The sequence below is a fragment of the Mchenga conophoros genome, linkage group LG19, assembly GCF_057382185.1.
Source record: "Mchenga conophoros isolate Kocher_MC1m ecotype Shallow Benthic linkage group LG19, M_conophoros_male_GT1.1, whole genome shotgun sequence".
Taxonomy (NCBI): Eukaryota; Metazoa; Chordata; class Actinopteri; order Cichliformes; family Cichlidae; genus Mchenga; species Mchenga conophoros.
Genome location: NC_140544.1, coordinates 24,949,302 through 24,976,337, shown reverse-complemented (window position 1 = coordinate 24,976,337; position 27,036 = coordinate 24,949,302). Strand labels below are relative to the sequence as shown.

Here is a 27,036-nt window from a genome sequence, read left to right as displayed (position 1 = left end):
CAAGTGGGGCAGAGTCAGAAAACAACTGCAACTGGAGTTACTGGGAGGGTGTAGCTGGCTAGATTGATGTGTTCTTTTTTCCATCTAGAGAACAGACTCTTTTCCCTAAAAGGTATGTATGAGCCTTATTTGGCTTGGTTTATACTTGTCTGTGTTTTTCTCTGTGGTTAAAATATTTATCAACAGCACAGATTTAGAAACATGATGTCTGACAGTGTAAACATGTCACGATATAGACTGGAGATCATTAACTGGAATTGTCTCTGCATGTTTAGTGTTATAGTCATTATCTTAAGCCAAATGCACTAAGAAGATTTACGCTGAAACAAACTCCAAACACATGTAAAAAGGAGGGTTTGTATTTTGTTATGTTTTTGTTTTAATCTTTATGCATTTAGAATTAATTTAGGAAGAATGTGGCTGCAACTGATGGTGAGGATATGCAGAAAATGAGGTTGCTATAAATATCAGTGACTCAGGTCAGTCCTGATAAACAGTAATCAGTTATTAGAAACGTAGATGTGCTTGTATTGTACTGTTGGAACTTTAAATGACTGATAATGGAAAGGGCTCTGCATGTAAAATAGAAAGGTATTCTCTTTTTTGTCATTACATGTTTATAAGCAAAGAAAAAGACACACAAATAAGTACTTAATAGAGGTAGACTGGTATTATCAGTTCGAATAATAGCCAAAATTATAGCTATAATAGCTATAATAACATAATATAATAGCTGGTTATTTTTCTTAATAGAAAAACATTATTACAGATGTTTCTCTGGGAAGAAGGAAAAATTCAAAAATATCTTGTTGCAATGGTTGTGGCACCCATGGTTTGATGATAGATTAAGCAAAAGCGCCTCATCAAAATTCAACTAACACACAAGAACGCTTGTTATTCAAAACAATTATTAATCTCTTAATTTTGCAGATACACTTTCGGTTAATTGGTGACTTTAAATAGGCTGTGATTTTAAATGTGACTGTAAGTGTGAATTAATGGTCTCTCTCAGCCACAGTTTTTGTGTTTTTGAGTCAAATTCTTTGCAAAATAAATGAAAATGTAGCAGCAGTATTTTGCATTATATATCAGTGTTACTCGTAATTATGTGTATCTCTGTACTGTGCGCCATCAAAATAACATAATGTTCTCACATCAAACTGTTTTTAGAATAATATTTTATATTTTATTTGCTGTCCTCTGTTTTTCTGCAGCATCCATTCCAACTCTTACTCTGTCAAGATGTCTGGAAACCAAAGCAACACAAGTGAAAACCATTGTATTGACAACAGCTTGGTCTTCACTCTGGTTCCACCCTACATCCTGGTCATCAGTGTGCTTGGAATCATCTTTAATGTGTTTGTGCTGATGGTTTTCTGCCTCCACAAGAAGGCCTGCACTGTGGCTGAGATATACCTCAGCAACTTGGCTGGAGCTGACCTTGCTCTGGTGTGCTTTTTGCCCTTCTGGGCTGAAAATGCAAGAAAGAGATACAACTGGCCTTTCAGTGAAAGCCTGTGCAAAGTGTCATCAGCTGTTATCTACATGAATGCGTTCTGCAGTATTTACTTCCTTGTTCTGGTTAGCATAGATCGTTATGTGGCACTGGTGCACCCGCTTTCCCATGAGAGGATGCGCAGGCCGTTTTACGCCAAACTGGGATGTCTGTTTGTGTGGGGTCTTGGCTTGGTCTTTGCTCTCCCCGTGTTCATCTACAGGAAGTTAGAATTCAAACCTCAGTCAAATCTTACTCAATGTTCACTTGACTTACCACAAAATCAATATCTGGCATCTGAGGTGATAACCATAATTTTCAGCTTCATCATCCCTATTATCATTATTTCCTTCTGCACTGTCAGAATTTTTCAGTCACTGAATAACAGGCTAATGGAGGGTTTAAACTCTAAGAAAATGGAGCAGAAGGCTACCACTCTCATCCTGGCAGTTCTCCTGGCATTCCTGATCTGCTGGGTGCCATTCCACGTGACAAAGATACTAGATGTGCTCCAAAACACTGGCATTCTGAAATGCCACATCACACTGACCATCGTCCAACAGATCTCTACGTACTTTGCCTTCTTCAACAGTGTCCTTAACCCCATTCTCTACGTCATTGCTGGAAATAACTTCAGAAGAAGAGCTAAGGAACTCTCCAAGCAGTGGAACAATAAGACTACAGAAACATTCAGCCTCATGTCAACTCGCATAACGACTCTGAGGCTGACAAAGTCTCAAGCTACTCTCTGATCTTTTGAGTTTTGATGTGTGCTTTGGTTATTTTAAATTAACTGGGTAATTATTCACCCAAGCATGAGAAAAAAAATTTTTTAGGCAATCTAAATATATAGGGTTTATTTAACATTGTTTATTACACTGTATCTCCAGAAAGTAGTAGTAAGGTTTGAGTGCCTTGAGGGGTGCTGCTATTTTTTTTCCCTAATTCTATGCACATACAATACCAGGAATTTGGTGGATATCCATATTAAAGAAGCATATTTGAAAGTAACGCACAGTCTCTTGAGCATTTAGAGTCTTGGTTCTGCATAATGTCAGTGAGAGTGATATCCTTGATATTATCATCTCAGGTATACAGCTCTGGCTGTGAGCACAGCAGTCCCAACCACCTACTATTTAAGTCATGCTCAGAATAAAGTTGGCTTAGAGAGAAGAAGCTGCAACAGCAAGAATGAACTAAGAGGCTTCACTAAAAGCCAAGATAAATAAGGATTAACTAGGACTGTTAATCAGGCAAAGTTAGAAGACGCACACACACAGACGCACACACACACACAAATATAATCCACATCTCTTGTTTTACATCAAAAGTTCAAGCAACAAGGGTGGGGTTGCTTTCAAAGCCAAGGATCCGGTATAGCTTCGGTATAACAGGATCTGAGACGCGAATCTGAATCTGCCATTCTACTGCTTTATTTTTTTTATTCAGTTATATTTTATTAGATATGCTTTCAGATCTAATGCAATAATAACACTGCTACATAATTGAATAGCATTACCACATTTATTCTCTATTACATAAGTAATGGACACAAGCTAATATAATGGAACGACTATACAAAGGAGATGAAAGAAGGTTAACAGCGTTAAAAGCATTAACACAAGATTTTAATGGTTAGATGTTCCACACTGTACATGTGAGTGGTTGTGTATTAATATGTCTCTGTGCTGCAACATTATGCGGTTTTACTGCTACCGATTGGAATACTTTAGTGATGAACTGTAAACCACTAAACCTGTTGTGCTGCGCAGTATTACTTACTGTTGTGTATTACATTGTAAAGAATTCCTTTCCTACTCCTGTGACTCCAAAAAGACATTTAACCTACCAATACTGAAGAACTACCTGCACACTGTATTAATCTTTGCATGTATGTAACAGTATATGAAAAACAGCGAATTGTATGCCTCGTACTCAAACTCCGCTTTTAGTGGCAGCTTCTGTGTATGTATTGTGAAACATTTATACCAGAGGTGGGACCAAGTCATTGTTTTGCAAGTCTCAAGTAAGTCTCAAGTCTTTATCCTCAAGTCTCAAGTCAAGTCTCAAGTAATGTCAGGCAAGTCAGAGTCGAGTCTCAAGTCACTGGTGTAAAAGTCCGAGTCAAGTCACAAGTCTGAAATTTTGAATTTCAAGTCCTTTCGAGTCTTTAAAAAAAAAACGAAAAAAAGCATGTTGCAGTTATATGCTAAATGTAAATATTAGACCATGTAATTTTTAAATCTGTGTTTTTCTCAACACATGACAAAATAGTGAACTTAGAAAATATACACAAATTGTGAAATTGCACCTCTTTAAAATGCAGCTCAATTAAACCTAGCTCCAAGAATAATTTTCACCGACAGTTCTGAGATAAGCTGCATGTTATTCTTGGATGCGGTTGTAGGACCGGCTTTAAAATCGCATGACAAAAATATCATACATATTAAAAAAAACTGCATCACCAACGTAGCCTGGACAACATTTGCTAGTTAGATGAAGTCAGCTATCTCATCGTAGCATATTTATATGCATATTTATAATTATACGGTTCTTGGAGTGAGTGCATACACTCATGAAGTTTAGTAACTTCAGGTCACTGCAACAAGCCCAGGTACAGTTTACTGACGGATGGGTACAGGACCTTGAAATGCCCCGTGTAGAACGAAAGACCATCGTACGTATCATAAGTTTACCAGTCTCACAAATCGTCGTCATAAATACACATTCCTTAACCGTTTATTAATAGGACCTTTGAGCTCAACGGTAATTAATTAGCAGTGGAAATAATTTCTGGTAGCATCACAGAAATGCAGCAGTGACAATAATATTGTATGTTGTAATCGCACTGGGCAATTAGTGATACAAAACAACTGTTTTACCCTGTGAATAAAAGTATATGTTTTTGTCAGTGTACCATAATAACAGAAGCGAAACGCAATATTGTGTCAGGACAATTCACTATTTATGCACAATAAATAAAGGAGCACAATTTCTGTTCAGCGCCAGACTTGCTTGTAACCTATATCACTAATTATGTTATGAAAATGACGTATTAACTACTAAAAAACACTGACCTTCGTGTAAATGCTTGGAGCAGACTAACCTGTGAGCTGGAGTGTTCTGGGACGTTATATTTGATCTTTGAATGGCTGCAATCCAGGCCATCCGTCGCGTCTTTGTTACTTCGGAAACATGGCTCGATCAATTTCTCTTCAACGACGTAATCCGATAACAACCGATCTCTTTACCCGTCGGCTTCCCGTGGCTGTCATGCGACCGGCTATTGCAGTTAATAATACAACAGCTTCTTGACATTTTTGTGTTTCTTTTTATCGCTGTGTGACTGATTTCAATTGAAAGGCTGTGTGCGCTAGTACCTCTTGCCACGAGTTCCCAGAATCCTTTGCGGTTTTACCCCTGAATGACGTCACATTTTCAATCTCTATATAATATGCATGTTAAATTTTATATTTGGGGTAAAATATCAAGTCTTTTCAAGTAAACCGGTTCAAGTCCAATTCAAGTCCCAAGTCATTGGTGTAAAAGTCCAAGTCAAGTCACAAGTCTTAGAACATTTTTTCAAGTCAAGTCTAAAGTCATAAAATTAATGACTCGAGTCTGACTCGAGTCCAAGTCATGTGACTCGAGTCCACACCTCTGATTTATACAGTGAACTTGCGATATATCACCTTGCTAGATCAGTGTAAATACAAAAACTCAATAATCCTCATTTACTGGCATCTTCTGTAGTCCGCTGTGGTAAATAAATGTCTACACACCAGGGAACTTTAAATTCTAAATCAAAAATAATGTTTTAAATTAAACGCACATCCCCTTTTAAGTTACACTATGTGAGTTATTAGATATTTTATACTTTGGATTAGTTGGTGATTTCAGCTTGGCAGTTGTGGGGAATGTGGGTCTTAATGTAAATCTGTGTTGGCCCAGTCCAGTGTGGATTCCCCGTATGACAGCTGGGATAGACTCCAGTCCTCATATGTCCCAGAACTAGATGAATGGTTAAAAGAATAGATGGATGGCTATGGTTCTCAGCACCTCTGATAAGCCTTTATTTGGTAAGCTGTGATTGATTAAACTACAAAGGATTAACAAACTCCAGGCGTACCTGTCCACTCAGTGGCAGGCTTTGAACTGTCAACAGGCAGCTGTTACAATGTAAACAGCAGGCAAATCTCTGTCAGTATCGGATTTATCTCATGGACATATTGGCACATCCCAGTAAATTTAACAGAATACACTGAACCACACGGGGACTATTGAAATAACATGATATAAATATTAATTTTCTTAAAAGTTCTGTCCATGTAAATGTTACTTTTTTGGGGATTAAACATGAACATAAAATAATGGTTTCATTTGAGAGAAAATTGCATGTGTCAAAGTGGAGTATTTTCTGTTTGTTTAGTGTAAATGTCTTCATATCGCTATGATACAGAATAAAGGAAGTGATTTTGGGTTGAGCTCTAGTACTCTATTAATCTATTAATCTCTATTAATCTAATACTATTTTCCTTCTGTCACTGGAGTCTCCCTTTCCAGCTAGCTTCCCCTGTTGCAACTGTGTCCTACAAAAACCCAATCATTCCCGTTTTCTCTCCCCCTTTATATAGATGGGCTCAAATCATCACCAATCAACCACTCCCTGCAGTAATCTCCAAATGGCTGACTGCTTGACTAGAGGGGAATCTCCACTCCCACATAGGTATGGCCTATAGCTCACCCGAAAACACAAAATTATGCAATAATTGAAATGGAAAATAATGCCAACCCAATGTTTAGTGAGAGATTCTCTCAATTATTCCACCAACTGATAACAATAGTATTTTCATTCTGAGCTTAATCAAACAGTTCAAACGCCTTTTCAGATGTTATGTTCACAGAAGGCCCGAGTCTATAAAGGTCCATAAAACAATACCTGAACCAACACCATAAAAATGAACCATGCAAAGAGACAAAGTGCTACTTGAAGTGGAAAAAACAAAGACTGCATTGACTGAAAAGCAGAAGAGCTGGCTAAAGAGTGAGTCATTATATATTAGTTTAAATTCAGTTTACTTTCTCTTTTAAGTAAGAAAAACACAGCTATTTAGTAGGAATTCGTTTGGCCTTTTTTTCCACCTGGAGAACAGATTCTTTTGCCTGCAAGCCAAACTTAATTTTGGTTGTTTTTTAATCCTTCATGTTTCTGCCTTTCTGCTCTGCAAAGGGGATTAACAAGTCAACACTAACAGGGTTTTCAGCTTTTTGCCATTACTTGTTCAAAACTTTAAAAACACCCTTCAATTAACTTACACGCTGTGCAAATTAAGAAACTTGCACAGCGCGATGGGTGTGGCCCTGCCAGCTGCTGGTCACGCCTAGGTTCTCACACACCTACTTCTGATCAAGCTCGTCGGGGCAGCTACTTAACAGAGCGATGGAGCTTTCTCCAGCGCAGGATTTGTTAGTCCAGGAAGTACAGATCGTGTTTGCCCGCAGGGGTCAGTGTCTAACGGCTGCTTCCATTGTTTTCCCTGCAGGAGGAGCGTGGAGAAGAAGGACAGCACAGCACGCACAGGGTGTGCAGAGTCACCGGGGGGCACGAACACGGACGCCACTGGAAGACGCACACGGGAGTCTTGGGGAGCGCGGGGATTAGTTTGGCATCAGTATTTACCACACTGTAAATAAACGCACTGTACACACAGACCTCTGCCCCTGGGTCCCCCTTTCCCTCACAACCCCAGACCATGACAATAATGTGCATAAAAGCACTCATCTGAGGTTTGTTTTTAAATGCTTGATATCTATTGAAGCCAGTATTACATATTGAATCAGAATCTGGCATTAATCTAAGACACTAAGACATTTCGGTGTTCGGACCGGTCTGAGGAAAGACGAGAAACGCTTTTAAAGCTGAAGCGCTGCGGTCGGGATTTAATGAGGTGCAGTGCCAGTTTTACGATGGAAGGTGTGGTCACAGCAGGTATTTTGGTGGCTTACCTTATTGGTGAAGTATTTGTAGGAGTGTTTTCTTTACGGGTTAAAAAAAAACTTTCGGAGGAGAATATTTAAAAGAAGCATGCAAACCTGATTTGCTAGATTTCCTGGACACTAAATGTAACTTTGAAAAAAAAACACCTCTTACTGTTGATTATGGAGCTGAAGTGTTCATTTATTTGGAATAAGATGAGGAAATATTATCAGCGTGCGTAACTGTGACGGATGGATCCCTCTAAGCTGTGAGCGCGGGGACAAAACTTTTGCTCTGTTCTGTAAGTCTCGACGGAATCCCAACCTTGCGTTTTTAGAGGTGGGTACTTCCTGCTCTTAAGTAGTAATACTAGAATTTTATTAAAAACCGGCTCTGTTTTTTTTTTCTCAGCACCACACAGGGATTTTTATGTTGTTGTTTTTTGTTTGTTTTTTTCTGGCTATGAGAGACAAGCATATCATATTTATAACTGTAGCTGTGATGTCATTATGTTAGCGCGTCGGGTTACTGTCTGAATAATATGGGTAATTTAGGCTATAATAGGTTTCTGCAACCTCACAGCTCGTAGAATAAGCAGTGGAATAATATGGACTACAATACACTACAATAATATGCTCATGTTCAGATGATGGAGTAGTTTGGAATAAACTCACCGCTGGATAAATCTGTGCTGCACCTGAGTCTCAGTCCTCAGAATCTCACAAGTTTCTAAGAAGAGTTCATCCTTAGACAAAACCATATTTCTTCTTCTTGCTCTCATTTACCTTAACTGCTAGACTGTTTTCATAGAGAAACAGGTTTAAAACCTGCACTTACACTGTAATATTTCTTTCAGGACTTCATTGACACCTCTACTTTAACTCATCGGGCGTGCTTGTTTTTGAGTCTCTGCTCTTGGTAGGTAATTACTGAAATTAACTGACAACATCTTTGTATATAAATTAAGGCACTGTTATGGGAGATCACCCCAACAACCTTTCACTCACATGGGTACATTTTTGCAACTGTACCATCATCATGTCACTTGCCCCTGCGGATTTTAGTCTTAAAGTCGACACTGTTCCTTTTTTAGTAAACCCCCACAGTAGCTTTTAATGCCAAAAGACAGTTTTATACCGGTGTAGATTAAATCTACCCCTAAATATAACGATGACAGCTTTGACCACTCACTTTGTCTTTATTAACTTCCATGCATGGAATACTTTAAGTGTGGATATTTTTTTTCCTCTTTTGAAAGAAAAAAGGAAAAGAAAAATAATTGTGAAAGTTAGCCTACAATAATGTTTTATCTGTACTCTGTTCTCTATTTTCTGCAGTATCCCTGTCAACCTCATCCCTGTAACGATGTCTGGAAACCAAAACAATACAAATTGTACTAATCTTGAGCCAAATAGTTTGATCTTCACTCTGGGTTCATACTACATCCTGGCCATCAGTGTGCTTGGAATCATCTTTAATGCGTTTGTGCTGATGGTTTTCTGCTTCCACAAGAAAGCCTGCACAGTAGCTGAGATCTACTTGAGCAACTTGGCTGGAGCTGACTTTGTTCTGGTGTGCTGTTTGCCCTTCTGGGCTGACTATGTAGGAAAGGGCTTTAATTGGGCTTTCAGTGAGAGCCTGTGCAAAGTGATACCTGCCATAATAAAAATGAATGCACTCTGCAGCATTTACTTCCTTGTTCTGGTTAGCATAGATCGCTATGTGGGGCTGGTGCACCCACTGTCCCATCACAGCATGTGTAGGACATTTTATGCCAAGCTGGCATGTGTAGTTGTGTGGATTCTTGGCGTTATCTTTGCACTCCCCGTATTAATCTACAGGAAGTTAATCCCCAGTACATCAAATATTACTGCATGTGGCATTCTCTTCACTGAAGACCACCATCTAGTATATGAGACAATAACCATAATCTTCAGCTTCGTAATCCCTGTTTCCATTATTTCCCTCTGCGCTGTCAAGATTATTCAAGCACTGAGAAACAGGCTAAAGGGGCATGGGAAGGAGCAGAAAGCCACCACTCTCATCCTGGTAGTTCTTCTGGCATTCCAAATTTGTTGGGGTCCATTCCAGTTGAGCAGGATACTAGATGTGCTTGAACGTGTTGGTATTGTGAGGTGTCACACCATACTTGACATCTACAAACAAATTACTGTGTACTTAGCTTTTTTCAACAGTGTCCTTAACCCCATTCTCTATGTTGCCATTGGGAGAAACTTCCAGAAAAGAGCAAAGGAATTCTTAATGCCGCAGAAATACAAGAAAACAAGAAGATCAAGCACACGCTCCTCATGAGCACACCCCACAAGTGTTAAATCTGACAATGGCTTAAGATAAGCAGGATTGTGACCTTTTGAGTTTTGAGGTGTGCTGCTGTGATTGGTGATTTTATACAATGACAATTATTTATCCAGGCATAAGAACTTTTTTTCTTTTTTCTCTTTTTTTAGCATTTATGTAATGTGAATATATGGGGTTTAATTGTCTATGAAACATTGCTTCTTCAAAAAGTGATATACAGGCATAACATATTTGTTACTTAAATGTGATATATATTTCTGTTTTATAGTGATTTTTGTTCCAATACAATATGAATAACATTTACACTGGCGGATGCTCATATTAAATAAGAACAAAAATATAATATAACAACACAAAATCATATGAAGGACTTGAACAAGGCCAAGTATAAGAGCAGAGAGATGGTAGTGAACTGGTTTTGAATAGGGCAAAAGTTACACATGTTAATGCAGTTTTTCTTGCAGGTACCACATTATGTGTTTTTCTTATTTTCTGTCATGTATTTATATTCTTACAGTGGTGGATGCTCATGTTAAACTTAATGTTATCAGTTATCACAGATTACATAGTTTACATTAAACATGATTCATATCTTGAAGTCAGAATATATGCAAGTCTTTTCTTATGTTTATCCATTTTTTCAAATTTCAGTTCAGGATTATTATTCTAAAGCTATTCATTGACATCCTCCAAATATTCAGTTCGGAGTACCGCTGCTGTACAAGGTGAATGACCTGGTGTATCTCTCTCTCTCTATATATATATATATATATAAGCCCACTAACAGTCCAGAGACATGCTGTTGGTGGGCTTGAATTTGAGTGCGAATGGTTGTCTGTCTCTATGTGTTAGCCCTGCGACAGACTGGCGACCTGTGCAGGGTGTACCCTGCTTCTCGCCTTAAGACAACTGGGATAGGCTCCAGCCCCCTGCGACCCTGAAAAGGGTAAGAGGAAGAGAATGGATGGATGTTTATTTGTCACGGTTCAGGGTCATTTGACCCAGCATTTTCAGTTTCGCATATTTTTCTGTATTATGGTTTGTATTCTGATTCTCTTGTTATGCTTTGTTGATTATTATTATAATTCTATGTTTCAGTTTATTCTGGTTTAGAGTTTTGTTCTTAGGTTTTGTGTCTTGTGCCCTCATGTTTAGTGGAGGTTTAGTTCAATGTCAAGTCTGTGTCTTTGTGAATTGTTTCTTGTTTCCTGTTTTACTTTGAAGGTCCATGTCTTATGTAAGTGTATTCAGTGCTTCCTCCCGTCTCGTCAGGCTCATCAGGTCCAGCTGTGTTCCCCACCTGTATGTAATCTCCCTGTTTTCTTCAGTGTGTATTTAAGTTGTGTCAACTCATGTACTCACTGGTCGGCCTGTGTATAAACCGTGTGTTCTCCCTGCTGTCCTTCTTTCATGTTCAGGTTTGCTGTTTAGATTTCCCCATTATAGATTATCTTTAGTTCCGTTTCACCATTTTCACCTTGTGTTTTCTTTTCCAATAAACCTCTTTCGCGTCTCAGCGAGTGCCTGCTCTTGTGTCCTCATTTATTCCCCCACACGACTCACCCTGGTTAGCCGTGACAGTATTATTATTATTGTTATCAACAGTAGTTAGTTGTACTAATAAAAATACAAACCGGAATCCAAAAAAGTTGGGACACTAAACAAATTGTGAATAAAAACTGAATGCAATGATGTGGAGATGGCAAATGTCAATATTTTATTCAGAATAGAACGTAGATGACAGATCAAAAGTTTAATCTGAGATCATTTCAAAGGAAAAATATGTTGATTCAAAATTACACGGTGTCAACAAATCCCAAAAAAGTTGGGACAAGTAGCAATAAGAGGCTGGAAAAAGTACATTTGAGCATAACGAAGAGCTGGAAGAACAATTAACACTAATTAGGTTAATTGGCAACATGATTGGGTATAAAAAGAGCTTCTGAGAGTGGCAGTGTCTCTCAGAAGCCAAGATGGGTAGAGGATCACCAATTCCCACAATGTTGTGCAGAAAGATAGTGGAGCAATAAAGGTGTTACCCAGCGAAAGATTGCACAGACTTTGCAGTTATCATCATCAACTGTGCATAACATCATCCGAAGATTCAGAGAATCTGGAACAATCTCTGTGCGTAAGGCTCAAGGGCGTAAACCCATACTGGATGCCCGTGATCTCCGGGCCCTTAAATGACACTGCACCACAAACAGGAATGCTACTGTAAAGGAAGTCACAGAATGGGCTCAGGAATACTTCCAGAAACCATTGTCAGTGAACACAATCCACCGTGCCATCTGCCGTTGCCAGCTGAAACTCTACAGTGCAAAGAAGAAGCCATTTCTAAGCAAGATCCACAAGCTCAGGCGTTTTCACTGGGCCAGGGATCATTTAAAATGGAGTGTGGCAAAATGGAAGACTGTTCTGTGGTCAGACGAGTCACGATTCAAAGTTCTTTTTGGAAATGTGGGACGCCATGTCATCCGGACCAAAGAGGACAAGAACAACCCAAGTTGTTATCAACGCTCAGTTCAGAAGCCTGCATCTCTGATGGTATGGGGTTGCATGAGTGCGTGTGGCATGGGCAGCTTGCATGTCTGGAAAGGCACCAGCAATGCAGAAAAATATATTCAGGTTCTAGAACAACATATGCTCAAATCCAGACGTCATCTCTTTCAGGGAAGACCCTGCATTTTTCAACAAGATAATGCCAGACCACATTCTGCATCAATCACAACATCATGGCTGCGTAGGAGAAGGATCTGGGTACTGAAATGGCCAGTCTGCAGTCCAGATCTTTCACCTATAGAGAACATTTGGCGCATCATAAAGAGGAAGGTGCGACAAAGAAGGCCCAAGACGATTGAACAGTTAAAGGCCTGTATTAGACAAGAATGGGAGAGCATTCCTATTTCTAAACTTGAGGTCTCCTCTGTCCCCAGATGTCTATTGAGTGTTGTAAGAAGAAGGGGAGATGCCACACAGTGGTGAAAATGGCCTTGTCCCAACTTTTTTGGGATTTGTTGACACCATGACATTTTGAATCACCATATTTTTCCCTTAAAATTATAAATTTTCTCAGTTTCAACTTTTGTTCCATGATTTATGTTCTATTCTGAATAAAATATTGACATTTGCCATCTCCACATCGTTGCATTCAGTTTTTATTCACAATTTGTTTAGTGTCCCAACTTTTTTGGAATCCGGTTTGTAGTAGTGTTGTAGTTACTATTTATCATTTTATCAATGTATCTATTTTTCTTCATCATTCACAATTCTTGACCCCGGAGGGATCTAAATTAAATGCACTCATACAGCAAATCCCCTCAAGTATGACACATCTCACATTTCCTATTGTTTTTCATCAAATAAGGCAAAGGAAGATGATGTAAGCAATACAGAAAATATAAACACTTACCATATTATTTTTTCATTCTTTATCATAAATCAGCTAAATTATATTGCGTCTCTCTCTCTCTCTCACGCCCTTGTGGTCTCTTCCAAAGAAAAACTTGCCAAAATGTTGGATTCTTGCTTAGTGTATTTACAAGCATCCTCGGCAAATAGGATGTTGTTTTAGTTTTTGGAACGTAGGACTGACAACAGCTGTCAGTCCTATATATAGTAGAAGGATACAGATCCAAATAAAAACATTATGGAGACAGGTTCTGGCCTCTCGAGTGGCTGGTGATAACAAGGCAGGGCAGAACATCCACATCTGGATTGGCACCTTTCAGGTGATTGAGGAGTGAGCTGGTAACAAAGGTTGCAGGATCTCTCTGGGGGCTGGACAGGTGGCCAGAGACAGTATCTTGACAGATGGCTGCTCAGGTCCATGTGGATACACTTGAGTCTGATAGCTGGGACTGCACGAGTTTGAGTTCAGAATTTACACATGATTAACAAGACTGTGATACTCTGGTTCAGCTGTTGTCGATCCTACGTCCAAAAAGTAACAACAACCTCCTATGTGCTGAGGTTGCTTGTAAATACATTAAGCAAGAATACAACATTTTGGTTTGATGACAGACAGTTTTCTTTGGAAGAGCCCACAAGGGCATGACAAATATTTACGTATTTCTGAAGACATTTCTTTAGAAAAATAGAGGAATTAACTACACAGAGGAAGCGATGACGCAGAGAAGATGCATATTTTGTCTAAAATTATTCTGATATCAGTTTTTTCTTTTAAGTTAAGCAAACAAAGACATTAGTAAGAGGTACTAGAAAAGTGTACCTGATGGTTTTATGTTGTCTTTTTCTAGAGACAGAATCTTTTGCCAGCAAAGTATGCACATGTTTAATTTGGCTTGGTTTTCTTTTTTTTTTACTTTTCTGTTTTAACTTTGTTCTGCTCCTTTTGTTTCTGTTTTTCCACATTATTTGTGACTGAATTGCTGAATAATTCTAAAAACATAAAGGGAAAATTCTTCAGTTAACCTGCCAGCTTTACAAGTTTTGAAAACCAGCATCTAAACTGGAGATTATTAATTAAACTATTTATGTTTTGATAAACAGTTTTAGAACATTTATGCTAAAGCAAACACATATAATTAAAACAAAATTTAAAAAAGTTGCATTAGAATACAAGGAGCTGTGAAAATGATGATATGCAGTGTTTGTGCTGTGAACATCAGTGACTCAAGAGACTTTTTTGGTGAATGTAATACTCAAGGAAAACCTTTATTTGATAAACATTTTCACAAAATTACTAAATAACAATATAAACCTATATGCACCAAAACAAATTACTATCCTAATAAGAACACAAATACAGTCTCTTTGTTTTTTGAGTTGACAACACAAGGCAAAGATGAAAACCAACCCGAAGAGACTAAAGCAATCGCCACGGTGATTCTATTTTAGAAACATGCACAAGTAGAAATGGAGTCTTCAAATCTGACCACTAAAAACTGCTTTTGTTGCCTGATGAAGATCAGGCTTTGCCTGCTGGGATTGCGTCTGCATACATTCAGCTATAAAACCCCTCTGGGTGCATGCTGTCTCTGCAGATGCTTAAAGTTCTGTCAGCTGTGTAATCAGAATCAGAATACTTCACTAAGGAAATTATGTGTTTACAGTGAGACAATAGACAATAAGAACAGTAACAGACTAAACTAGATTAAATAATGCAATATATTACAAAGTTTACAAAATATATGAATTAGCTCTAATATATACAAAGAGCTCAATCATAAATATAAAATATATGACAGAGATGAAATATATATGACTGACATTTTACTCCAAACTTTGTTATTTTCACTGTAGGATGTGAAAAAGGGTGTCATGACCCAAGCAGCCAGGAACACACAGGGACAAATGTAATCTTCAAAAAAATGGGTTTTATTATACCCCCAAAAAGGACAAGATGATTACAAAAATTCAAAATAACAAACAAAGTTTTTAAGAACCAAGTGGGCCCATAAAAGAGGTTACCTTAACAGAACGCTACTCAAAAGTCACTTAACAAAAACATAACTCAACAAAATGACCTGCCCAAATGAGAAACAGCTCCAGTTATATAGCAAATGAATAAACCATTATATACACCAAAAGTGAAAACTAAAGAGATAACAGCTAACCATCATTCACGAAGAACCCCATTCCCCCTGCATGATCACAATAGATGGTCCAGTCCACTTTATTGGCTTCTGCATTTAAACCAGCTCCACCCTCAGCCTCCTCTTTCAGCCAAACCAGGAAGGACTGGAGCAGAGGTCAGGTAACTCAGAAAGAGCAGAAATATAATCAATATAACATACCTATATAAAATAACAAACAATGCAAAGCAAAGTCTATGCCACCATTTGGGCTATAGCTTAGTGCTGTCATGCATTACAGGAAAACTCAAAATATCAAATTAGTTAACTTATGATCACAGAAGCTTTAGAGTATAACGTAAACATAAGACAAAAGACCAAATGAATATTACCTAAGTATCTCAATTGTGTGGTTGCATGCAGCCATCACAAAGGGTGTAACTATTGCATTGTGTACTGTGCATTAGATGGATCAGTTGTACAGGCAGGAGTGATTTCCTGTGTTGTTCAGTGATGCATTTGGGTAATCTCAATCTCTCAGTGTACGTGCTCCTGTGACAGGCCAGCAGGTCATTGAGTGGGTGGGAGGTATTGTCGCTATTGTCCTTATCTTGTACAACATCCACCTTTCCGACACGACCTTAATGGACGATTGAAACCGGGGTAACAGTTTTCCACAGGTTTCCACAACAATGCGACTGTTTCTGTCTCAGTGCAGCATCTACTTTACCGTCGAGCTCTTGTGCTTTTGTGCAATAAAAATAAAACTGATGCACGTATCTCCACTCCTCAAACCCATGGCGAGTGAAAAGACTGAAAAAGAGTGAATTCTCAAGGATATTATGTATGCTGGTGTAGGGAAGCTGCAAAAGGTTTTAGGTCTTGAGATTTCAATAGCAAGAATACAAATATGTAGTTGGAAAGACACCATAATTGTTCTCTTTTACTGCGCTGGGCACTCTACTACTGTAAGTTTCTAGAGAACCTCATGTAGAAGGAATCTATGACTCATATTGACTGATAATTGATTTCTAACAAATGGTTTTAGATTTGATCAAACAATAACAGTGCTACAAAACTGATTATTATTGACAGAATATCAATCATTCAAACAACCTTTATTTATATTACACAGTTGAAAAATTTTGCAGTCAAAGTGCTTTACAGATAACAACATATGCCAAAAAAAATCCCATATTAAAGGCTGTGGTTAAATGAATAAAATTAATAAAACTGAGGGCTTGTAATGAACAATTTAAACCCTCAGTTCAAACTCTGTCCCCTACCATCTTGTTATATCAATATATGCTATATCTCTGAGTGTTCGCATGTGCTTTTGCTGTGAAAATTATCACTGAGTGGACTTTATATTTTGTGGAGATGTTTTACCTCATCTCAGAGGCTTCTTCAGTATTAGTGGTCTCATGCTAATATTGAGCATCTCATATGCATCCACAAAACAATTTGCCTGCTACTCTGTTGTTCTTCTAATAACAGTTATTAATTTAATAATCATTCATGTTATTGTTAATCTTATTTCCAATCTCTTATTTAGACTTAAATGTTTCATGTTATAAGTGAATGATTTTTCATGATAGGTATGGGTATGACACAGAGTAACAATCCATATAATCATCACTAAGGTCTGAAACTTTATAAATAAACACTTCCCCTGCAGATGATGACTTAGTTGCTTTATAGCTACTCTTTCAAGAATTTGAGATATAGAGAGCTGGGTCAAGTGAGGACTTTTAAGTAATGGCTCATTTACTGCTACATTAAATATGTTTATATTAAAGATTAAAGGATTAATTTCAGGACTTTTTTTATTTATTAAACTTTTATAAATAACAATCACTTTGTGTGAGATAAATGGTGCCAAGTAAATCATAATATGAAGGAAAGGACAAAGAGATAATATATATAAATATTTACATCAAATATTTTCTGTTTTTTTTTTTACATCAGTCAACTCAGTTATGTTTATTTCTAGACCACCTCAGTGTCACACACACTGTAAAATAATATCTGAATCAATAAAAACAGAATCGATGAGAGAGGATATGAACCCATTTGGGTTCATTTGAGTTCAAGTAAACTGAGAAAACTAAGAGCAAAACACAAAAGACAAATAGCTACCAAAATAAATCAGGAAACAATAAATTATAACCACACAAGTGGAACACTAAGGGAAGAAATAAACACAGACTACTAACAGAGAATACCATACAGAAACCATACAGGAACCATACAGGAACCATACCAGACCATATGAGGAACAGAATAAATGAATAAGCATGAAACCAGATTTATACAATAAAAAGACTATGACAAAATAAAACCACATTCCATTTTTTTTTTTTCTTGCCTGTCCCGTTTGGCTCTTTTGCCATCAGAATTGTTGTCTAAAGGCAAACAAAGATGCCCAACGGATTTACTTTACCAAATTGACCATCCCAGCCTTGCCATAATGGTCCATTTGATTCACCTTTTATTGTTTATTTTATTTTCACTTACTGAATATGGGACAGACTTGACTGGGGGAAAGAAGGGGAGAAAGAAAGAGGGAAAGAGAAACAGCTGAGAAGAGGGACGGGGGAGAAGGGCAAAAGACAAAAACCAACAGAATGAGCAGAAAAAGAAAAAAAAAAGAACTGTGTTACTGGAACCATGACAACTGTTATCTTTTTTCTGTGGTATTAGCATTAAAACCCATGATGAATAAAAAGATATAGGTGAAGAAATGCGCAGTGAACTGTAGCAACGCCCTTAACTGTATAAGACTAGAGCAGCATAAATAAGGGATGGTTAAGGTTCACATGATTTAGGCCCAACTCTAAGCTTTATGAAAAGAAAGGATTTAAGTTTAATCTAAAGTTTAGAAATGGTCACGAGCATTAACGTTTTGAGGAGCAAAATGCAAGAGTCAAACAGGAACTAAACTCAAATCAGCATTTAATACTAAAGAATTCAGTGAATTAAAAAAGTCCACTACAGTTTACAGAACAAAGCCAGTAAAACTAAATTCCAGATCTCTCAGTACACCAAGCAAGGAAAGAGGACTGCGAGTGATGCAACAAAGAACAAAGAGGAGACTCAGACAAAATATACACAAGATAATGAGGGGAGGGGTAGTGTATGGGGAACACAGCTGAAAGTGATTTGGGAGGTAAAATTTTATACAAAACACCAGAGACACATGACCATCAAAGTAAAACAGGAAGCAACTACGCAGGTTAAGGAGACTTAATATACAATGAAACACTAGGGGAGGAGGATTAAAATGAAAGGCACAAGGAAGTAAAAACAAATACTCAAAATGTAAATGGAACCTATAGTATAAAAGTAATCAAAACAAAAGACTAAAAGTGAAACAAAGATACAAAAGTCACAAAGTCAAAGACTCAGGACGATCTCTCACAGTTGGATTTTTGCAGGATCTAAAGAGCAGACTCAATATACTGTATATTTGTCATTTTATCTCGTCTAGTGATCACCTGACCCAGTGGCACTGAGCAGCAACATGCAGGCTGCAGTGCGTGAGAAAGTATGGTGTAGAGGTACTTCATAGCCTTTTTTGTATATGGAAAAACTGCAAACAGTGATGCATGTTGGAAGGAAATTTTCCTCTGTGGCAACACCATCAACTTACATAGGGATATGAAAGAACGCAACTACATAGCTCATATACACTACAAAAACAGCTCTACTCCATCCATCCATCCATCCATCCTCCCAGTCTCTTCTGCTTATTCTTTTCAGGGTCGTTGGGAATCCGAAAAACTAGCAAATGAATCTGCTGTATGCCTGAGATTTTCACACAAACAAAACAAAAGCTTTCTATAGGACAAACTTTAGTGTCATTAATTTTTTCCCCCTATATTTTAGGCCTTTATTGATTGTGACAGTGAAGAATTGACAGGAAAGCTGAGGGAGAGAGGGGAAGACATGCTGCACAGGGCTCTTTTCTCAAACTGAAAAGTTGTTTATGTGGCCTTACGCTTGAAATAAGAAAAATGATGTTATTCTTATTGTGGAATTTCAAACAAACCATTGCCATACCCTGTAACCAGTTAATAAAGCTCAAGATGAGCTGAAATATCTTATTAAGAAAAAGTCAGACATATTTTCCTAAAATGTGCAAAACTTGCTTGTTAAGAATATTTTTTCTTAGATAGAAAAATAAGAAAAAATATGCATAAACAAGGTTTTGTTTTTTTTTACTTCCTTGAAAATCGTTTTATGCAGTGCAGGTGTGTAAATAATGTCTCAGTCATGTCTGATGCTGCATTAGGTCAAGTATTATTGTTCATCATAGTTACTTCAGCAGACTGATTAGCTACATAAATATATGGAGTGGACCCAAAAGGTTTATTTAACTCAAGAGTCTTAACCATGAAAGCATGGTAGGAGCAAGCGTCTCAGGAGTGGAGTCACTGTAATCACAGGGAGAGGAGGGTTATTTCTGTAATACCGGCAGTAATTTAATCTTGACACAATGCTTACTTGAAAAGCAGGAAAACAAAGACCTCTGGGGGAAGCAACCTAGCAAGTGCCTTGGTGGGGCGTGAGATGAGTGAAACAAGATGTTTGACCTTTTCACTCGTGACCAGTGATCCAGGAGGGGAGGCAGGCAAGATGTCCGAGCTTTAGTTATTTCCAGAGCAATAAAAGGAATCATCAAGCTGAAAAAGCAGAGGGGTGAGTTTGCAGCAGTTATGCGATGGCGAAGTAGACCACATTTAGTCAAACCAGAAGAGCAACAAGTATGCTGGTCCTGAGCAAAGGAAAACTGGAGATGCAAAGCTAATACAAAGAGTAACACGATATGCTGAAAATACTGGCTGGTCTTAAATGCAAATCCAGTGATTGCTCACAGGTGGGAAGAGGCAGGCACAGTATTCAGAATCTGGACATAGGAGCCGTAGTCATCATGACAGGCTGCCCATTTTAGCTACATAGCACACTTAAACAACACAAGCTGACACAGAGATGAACATTTATATTTCAGGTCTCCATTTTTATATGCTCATGCACTGTCATCCTTTTGCAGATCACAAACAGCCATAGCAATGTTTTAAACTTTTGGGGGGTTTTTTTTATATCTTCAAGACTCTGCTGTTCTTTTAAGAGTGACTAAAACAGTCCGTGCATCTGACTGTCCCCATATGACCCAGCGCTTTGTGTTTTCTTGTATTTTGATATTCATTGTTTATAGTTAGTCCTTTTGCCATTAGATCCTAGGTTCCTTAGTTGTAGTTATTGTTCATTGTTTAGTAGGTCTCCTTTGGGTCATCTTCCCATGTGTTAAAGTTCCCCTTGTTGATTACTGTGTCTTATCTGTCATGTTTCTGGTCTGCCTGGTTAATGCTGTCATGGCTGCGTCTTGTCATGTTTTCCTGTTTATTTTGAAAGTCCAGTTTCTATGTGTTTGTGTTTTAGTTTACATTTCCTGTGCATCATTATGTTCATCCTGGTCAGCTCTTTATCTCACTTCCCCTGATCACCTCATGTGTGTATTTAAGTCATTTGTCTCTTACTGTTCATTGTCAGGACATCTGCCAATTTCCTTCATGTCATCTAGTCACAGTTCCAGTCACAGTCTGAGTCATAGTCATAGTCTTTTGTTATCATAGTCGGTCATAGTTTTTCATCGTTTTTCTTGGGGTTTCATAGTTTCATGTTTTCAGCCGAAATAAAGGCTCACCTTCTGTTTGCAACCAGCTCCTTCCTTCAGTGTCTGCTTTCGGGTCCGCTCTAACAAACACACTGGTGCACCCCACCGTGACATTATGTAGTTACTATGGACTTAAAATTTAGGATATAGTGGTTGTATTGATGTATAGCAATTTGAAATGCTCAAAAAATGTACACTACAGCATGTAAAAATCTAAAGATAAGTTCTGGCAGACTTGGTTCTATGGTGAGCTTGAAAGGGTTAATCCTCAATTTATTTTTCTGCAGGTGATTATTTTTATTATTTTTTAATTGACAAATGGCTCTTTCCTTTGAATAAATGAGTCAAACTAACAATCACCCATTGTTTGTTAATATGGTGGTAGTAACTGCTCTGTTGCAAAACTGGTGCAACCAGTACTTTTTTAAGTCATTTGTGCTTCCTATATGTGACAAGCTGTGTAACCAGGCCAGTATTTCTTTTTAAACATGTGTCCAAACCATGTGTTAGAGTGTCTGTGAAGGTTCTCAGTCATCCAGGTCATCGTAGTCAAAGGAGCTTGCAAAGAAAAGCGTCTGGACTTCTTTAAGTTGCTTGAAGACGTTTCACCTCTCATCCGAGAAGCTTCTTCAGTTCTAAGGTCAAATGGTGGGGAGTCCCAGATTTAAACCCAGTGGGAGTTTTCCCCCAAAGAGGGACCAAAGGACCCCCTGATGATCCTCTAATCACATGAGCCAAGGTGTGAACACGGGTGTGGGTCCCAATCAGCCAGGGTTTCGGGTGAGCTCATTGTGAAACCTGACCCCACCTTATCATGCGATTTCCTGAGGTCAGCTGGCCCAGGATGTGAGTGGGTGTTAAGGCGTCTGGGAAGGGATCTCAAAACTGGATTATAGATGGCAGAGAGTTGGTGTCGTAAACCACCGCCTCTGTTCAAAGATGGTCGCTCACAGTGGACATAGATGGCTTCTTTCACTCCTCTTTCAAACCATCTGTCCTCTCTGTCCAAAATGTGAACATTGGCATCCTCGAAAGAGTGTCCTTTATCCTTAAGATGCAGATGGACTGCTGAGTCTTGTCCCGTGGAGGTGGCTCTTCTATGTTGTGCCATGCGCTTGTGAAGTGGCTGTTTGGTCTCTCCAATGTAGAGGTCTGAGCATTCCTCGCTGCACTGTACAGCATACACCACATTGTTAAGTTTGTGTTTAGGAGTTTTGACCCAGATGTCGTCTACATATCTGTACCAGTGGCTGGGTACTCTTCCTTTGAAAGAGCCAAGAGCCTTCCTTTCCACTTCCTCCATGTAAAGGTTGGCTACAATAGGTGACACAGGGGAGCCCATGGCACAGCCATGTTTTTGTCTGTAAAAGCCTTCGTTGTATTTGAAATATGTAGTGGTGAGGCAGAGGTCTAACAGTGTGCAGATCTAATCGGGTGTAAAGTTGGTCCTGTCTTCTAAGGAGCTGTCTTCTTGTAGTCGTTTTCTGACAGTCTCCACTGCCTCCGTGGTGGGTATGCAAGTGAAGAGAGAGACTACATCAAAGGACACCATGGTTTCATCTGGATCCAGGGTAAGTTTCTGGACCTTGTCGGTGAAGTCGGTGGAGTTCTTGATGTGGTGTGGGGTGTTCCCCACGAGAGGAGTAAGGATGGTAGCAAGGTGTTTTGCAATGTTGTAAGTGGAGTTTATGCTACTGACTATGGGTCTGAGTGGGACAGCTTCCTTGTGGATTTTAGGAAGTCCATAAATGCAGGGTATGGCATCCCCTGGGTAAAGGCGATGATATGATTTAGTCCTTTTCAAAGTCTTGAAGGCAAGCTATAACTTTCTTTTTGTAGCTGCTTCTGGGGTCTCTCTACAAGCAGCTACAAAAAGAAAGTTATAGCTCCTTTTGACCATGTGTTAGAGTCTGACAGCGTCTTATAAAAAAAAACCCCACCTGTGTTAGGTCAGTGACAGAAAACTTTATTTAGATCTCCAAGTGAGTAAAGTGAACATGGGAAACTACCTCGAGAAATAAATATAGCAAAGAGACGCACATGAGGAAAAAATAGAGAAGGGCTCACTGAAGAGTGAAAGAGGTGCTGATAGAGGGATTCAGCTAGCATATTCCTTGTCTGGCATCACTTTAATATCAGATTACTTTCTCCTTTAAGTTAAGAAAGCCAAAGACAGAGACAGACAACGTTACAGGTCATATGCTTAATTTGTCTTACTTTGTACTTTATTGTGTTTTCACCTCTGTTCTCAGTAGTCAAAATAGTTGATAGGTTGATTAAAATTTAAAAACTGTAAATCATTGTTCTTCATTGACAGTGTTTTCTACATCATAGTATTAAATGATAAATTGTAGAAACATTCTGAAAAGCAAAACGTCTTCAGTTAACTTACCAGCAGAGACGATTTTGACAAATCCAAGAACAGTTGAGACGATCACAGATTACGCCCAATGTAATCTGTCACCATCCAGGCTGAAGACTGTTATCTGGATTTGTCTCAACATGTTTGGTGTTTTTGACATGCTACATCCAAATACAAAAAGAACCTTTACACTAACAGGCATACACATACTGTATGATAAAGAGATCTTTAAGCATTTAATTTAAATTCTCTTAAGCAGCAGCAAATCTGTGTTGTAAATATCAGTAATATATTTAAATGCTAAACAGTAACAAGTAACACACAAAAAAGTTGCCATCCCTTTGTCCCTTTTTTATATTTGTCAGCCTAAGTAATAGAGAATGGAAAGCTCGTAGAGCTCTAGAGAAAAACAAACAGAAATAAGTTTGTTTTTCTAATAAATACAGTAAGAACAGTAAATTCAAACTGAGCACTGCTACGTTTTTACTACAACTACAGGAAAAAGAAGGAAAACAAGAAGAAAACAGCAGGCTAAGGTTTTGTCTTTGGAGAACACTCACTCTATTGTTTAGCAGAGAAGGGAAATGTCTTTAGAGCCAAGGATACATACCAAAACATGCTCTCCTGCTTTTAAAACTGGTGGAACTGCTTCGTTTTTCCAGTACTTTGGGAATCTGCTTTTTCTGATTGTTACTCTTATGAGATGTGTCACAGGTCTTATCAAAAGTCTTGATATTTATTATGATAAAAAATGATAAAACTATATACATCTTTTGCCATAGAGTATAGTCACTTAATGATGCATGTGATTCCTACTTCATTAAACTACTAAATGCAACAGGTTTGTGGTGATTCTGCTGCTTGTATCATTAGTTGTTGCTGAAGAATCAACATTTTGTCTTCATTCTTTTACTAATTGTACTAATTGTGTCAAGTATAACTCATTTGTCTTGCAGCAATTATCTCCAGAATAATTGAATTAAGAATACATGAAGTGTATACTATTTATTTTCTGTTAATTTATTCTCTTTCTACTACTTATTAGATAAATTAGTGACGTTGTTTTTAACAAGTTTGAGATTTTTGCTTTCTATAATTCCAGGTGTTTTTTATTTCCAAAACTGTAACAAATCACAACATGGTTGCATTGTTGCTGTGTTGTGTAAGAAAAATGGTGCCAATTCAAAAAAGAAAAGAAAAATAGGTGTTCAAGCCTAATAGGACATATACACAGAAAACTGAAGCGTTTACTAATAGTGTTATATGAAGGCTGATGTGCAGGCAGGAGTGGTGGTAAGGAGGGCCCAATGCGCAGACACTTGGAGGCAAACGTTAACTCAAAAATCTCAGCTTTATTGCTGGATGTTAGAAAACAGAAATCTAACTGAACTGAGAACATAAAATAAACAACAAACCAGTTGAAAGGGAAAACACACAGCATGGTAGATGGTAAGGCAAGGCAAGTTTATTTGTATAGCACAATTCAACAACAAGGTGATTCAAAGTGCTTTACAGAGACATTAGAAACAAGAACAAATAAAAAGCATGATTTAAAATTGAATAAAACAAGCAAATAAACTAACTAACTAATTAACAAACAAACAAACAACAGTATATAAAATCAAAACAGATAAAATCAGAACAGTAGATAAAATCAGTAGTTAAATGTAAGTTTTGAAATTTAAGCTTAAAGTGTGGATTTGGTGCTTTATTCAAATGCAGCTGAGAACAGGTGAGTCTTCAACCTGGATTTAAATAAACTGAGTGTTTCAGCTGATCTGAGGCTTTCTGGGAGTTTGTTCCAGATATAAGGAGCATAAAAGCTGAATGCAGCTTCTCCGTGTCTGGTTCTGACTCTGGGAACTGATAAAAGACCGGATCCAGATGACCTGAGGGATCTGGATGGTTCATACTGGGTCAGGAGGTCATTGATGTATTTTGGTCCTAAACCATTCAGAGCTTTATAGACCAGCATCAGAACTTTAAAGTCTATCCTCTGACGGACAGGCAGCCAGTGTAAGGACCTCAGAGCTGGACTGATGTGGTCCACTTTTTTGGTCTTAGTGAGGACTCGAGCAGCAGAGTTCTGAATGAGCTGTAGTTGTCTGACTGATTTTTTAGGTAGACCTGTAAAGATGCTGTTACAGTAATCAAGCCTACTAAAGATGAATGCATGGACTAGTTTTTCCAGGTCCTGTTGAGACATCAGATCTTTTATCCTTGATATATTCTTGAGGTGATAGTAAGCTGACTTTGATATTGTCTTAATGTGTTTTTCTAAGTTTAGGTCTGCATCCATCACTACACCCAAATTTCTCGCCTGGTTTGTGGTTTTTAGATGTATAGATTGAAGTTCTCTGGTGACCTGTAATCGTTTTTCTTTGGCGCCAAAGACTATTACCTCAGTTTTGTTTTTGTTTAGCTGGAGAAAATTGTGGCACAACCAGTCATTGATTTCCTCAATGCATTTACCAAGAGCCTGTACAGGGCCTCGGTCTCCTGGTGACATTGTGATATATATTTGTGTGTCATCTGCATAGCTGTGATAGTTTATTTTGTTGTTGTTTATAATCTGTGCCAGTGGGAGCATGTAGATGTTAAACAGAAGGGGTCCCAAGATGGAACCTTGGGGAACTCCACATGTGATACTTGTCTGCTCAGATGTGAAGTTACCTATTGATACAAAGTATTTCCTGTTTTCTACGTATGTTTTGAACCAGTTTAGTACAGTTCCTGAAAGACCTGTCCAGTTCTCCAGTCGTTTGAGTAATATGTTGTGGTCAACTGTATCAAATGCTGCACTGAGATCCAGTAAAACTAGGACTGACATTTTTCCACTGTCTGTATTCAGACATATGTCATTAAACACTTTGGTCAGAGCGGTTTCAGTGCTGTGATTCTGTCTAAAACCTGACTGGAAGGCATCGTAGCAGTTATTCTGTTTTAAGAAGTAACTGAGCTGTTGGGAAACTGCTTTTTCAATGATCTTACTTAAAAACGGGAGATTTGAGATCGGCCTGTAGTTGTTCATTTGTGTCTTGTCAAGATTGTCCTTTTTCAGTATAGGTTTGATTACAGCAGTTTTTAGTGATTCTGGAAACACACCTGATAATAAAGAAAAGTTGACGATCTGTAACAGGTCTGACTCTAAAGTCTTTGAGACCTTTTTGAAAAATCTTGTTGGCAGGACATCTAAACAGCAGGAGGAGGAGTTCAGTTGACCTAAGATGTCCTCCAGGTCTTTGCTGTTAATAGGTTGAAACTGTTTCATGGTGTTTAAACAGTTTTTTGGTGGACACAGTACATATCCTGGATCTGCTGTTGATGTACCAATTGCTTGTCTAATTTTTTGGATTTTTTCAGTGAAGAATTTGGCAAAGTCATTGCAGGCCATGGTCGAATGAAGTTCAGCTGCCACTGACACAGGAGGGTTTGTTAGCCTGTCAACTGTAGAAAATAAGACCCGAGCATTATGGCTGTTTTTAGTGATGATGTCAGAGAAGTAGGACCTCCTTGCATTCCTCAGTTGTAAATTATAATTGTGAAGTTTCTCTTTATAGATGTCATAATGAACCTGGAGGTTTGTTTTTCTCCATCTGCGCTCAGCTTTCCTACACTCTTTTTTCATTTTTCACCAGTGTGGAGTTTCTCCATGGAGACTTTTTCCTT

At 38.2% G+C, this 27,036-nt stretch overlaps 1 protein-coding gene and 2 pseudogenes across 3 annotated transcripts in view; all 3 read left to right on the top strand.

Moving 5' to 3' along the window:
• LOC146552361 (B2 bradykinin receptor pseudogene) lies at positions 1-4,507 on the top strand (annotated as a pseudogene). The gene is made up of 2 exons (XR_014889916.1): positions 1-112; positions 1,215-4,507. The product of XR_014889916.1 is annotated as a B2 bradykinin receptor pseudogene (transcript).
• A 3,044-nt stretch (positions 4,508-7,551) lies between these two features.
• LOC146552360 (B2 bradykinin receptor pseudogene) lies at positions 7,552-11,307 on the top strand (annotated as a pseudogene). The gene is made up of 3 exons (XR_014889912.1): positions 7,552-7,811; positions 8,329-8,390; positions 8,810-11,307. The product of XR_014889912.1 is annotated as a B2 bradykinin receptor pseudogene (transcript).
• A 4,176-nt stretch (positions 11,308-15,483) lies between these two features.
• LOC146552358 (B2 bradykinin receptor-like) overlaps positions 15,484-27,036 on the top strand; it is a 40,611-nt gene continuing 29,058 nt past the window's right edge. Inside the window, exon 1 of the mRNA XM_085257110.1 lies at positions 15,484-15,510. The gene's annotated coding sequence lies outside the window, so the exon portion shown is untranslated. The remainder of the gene's footprint in view (positions 15,511-27,036) is intronic.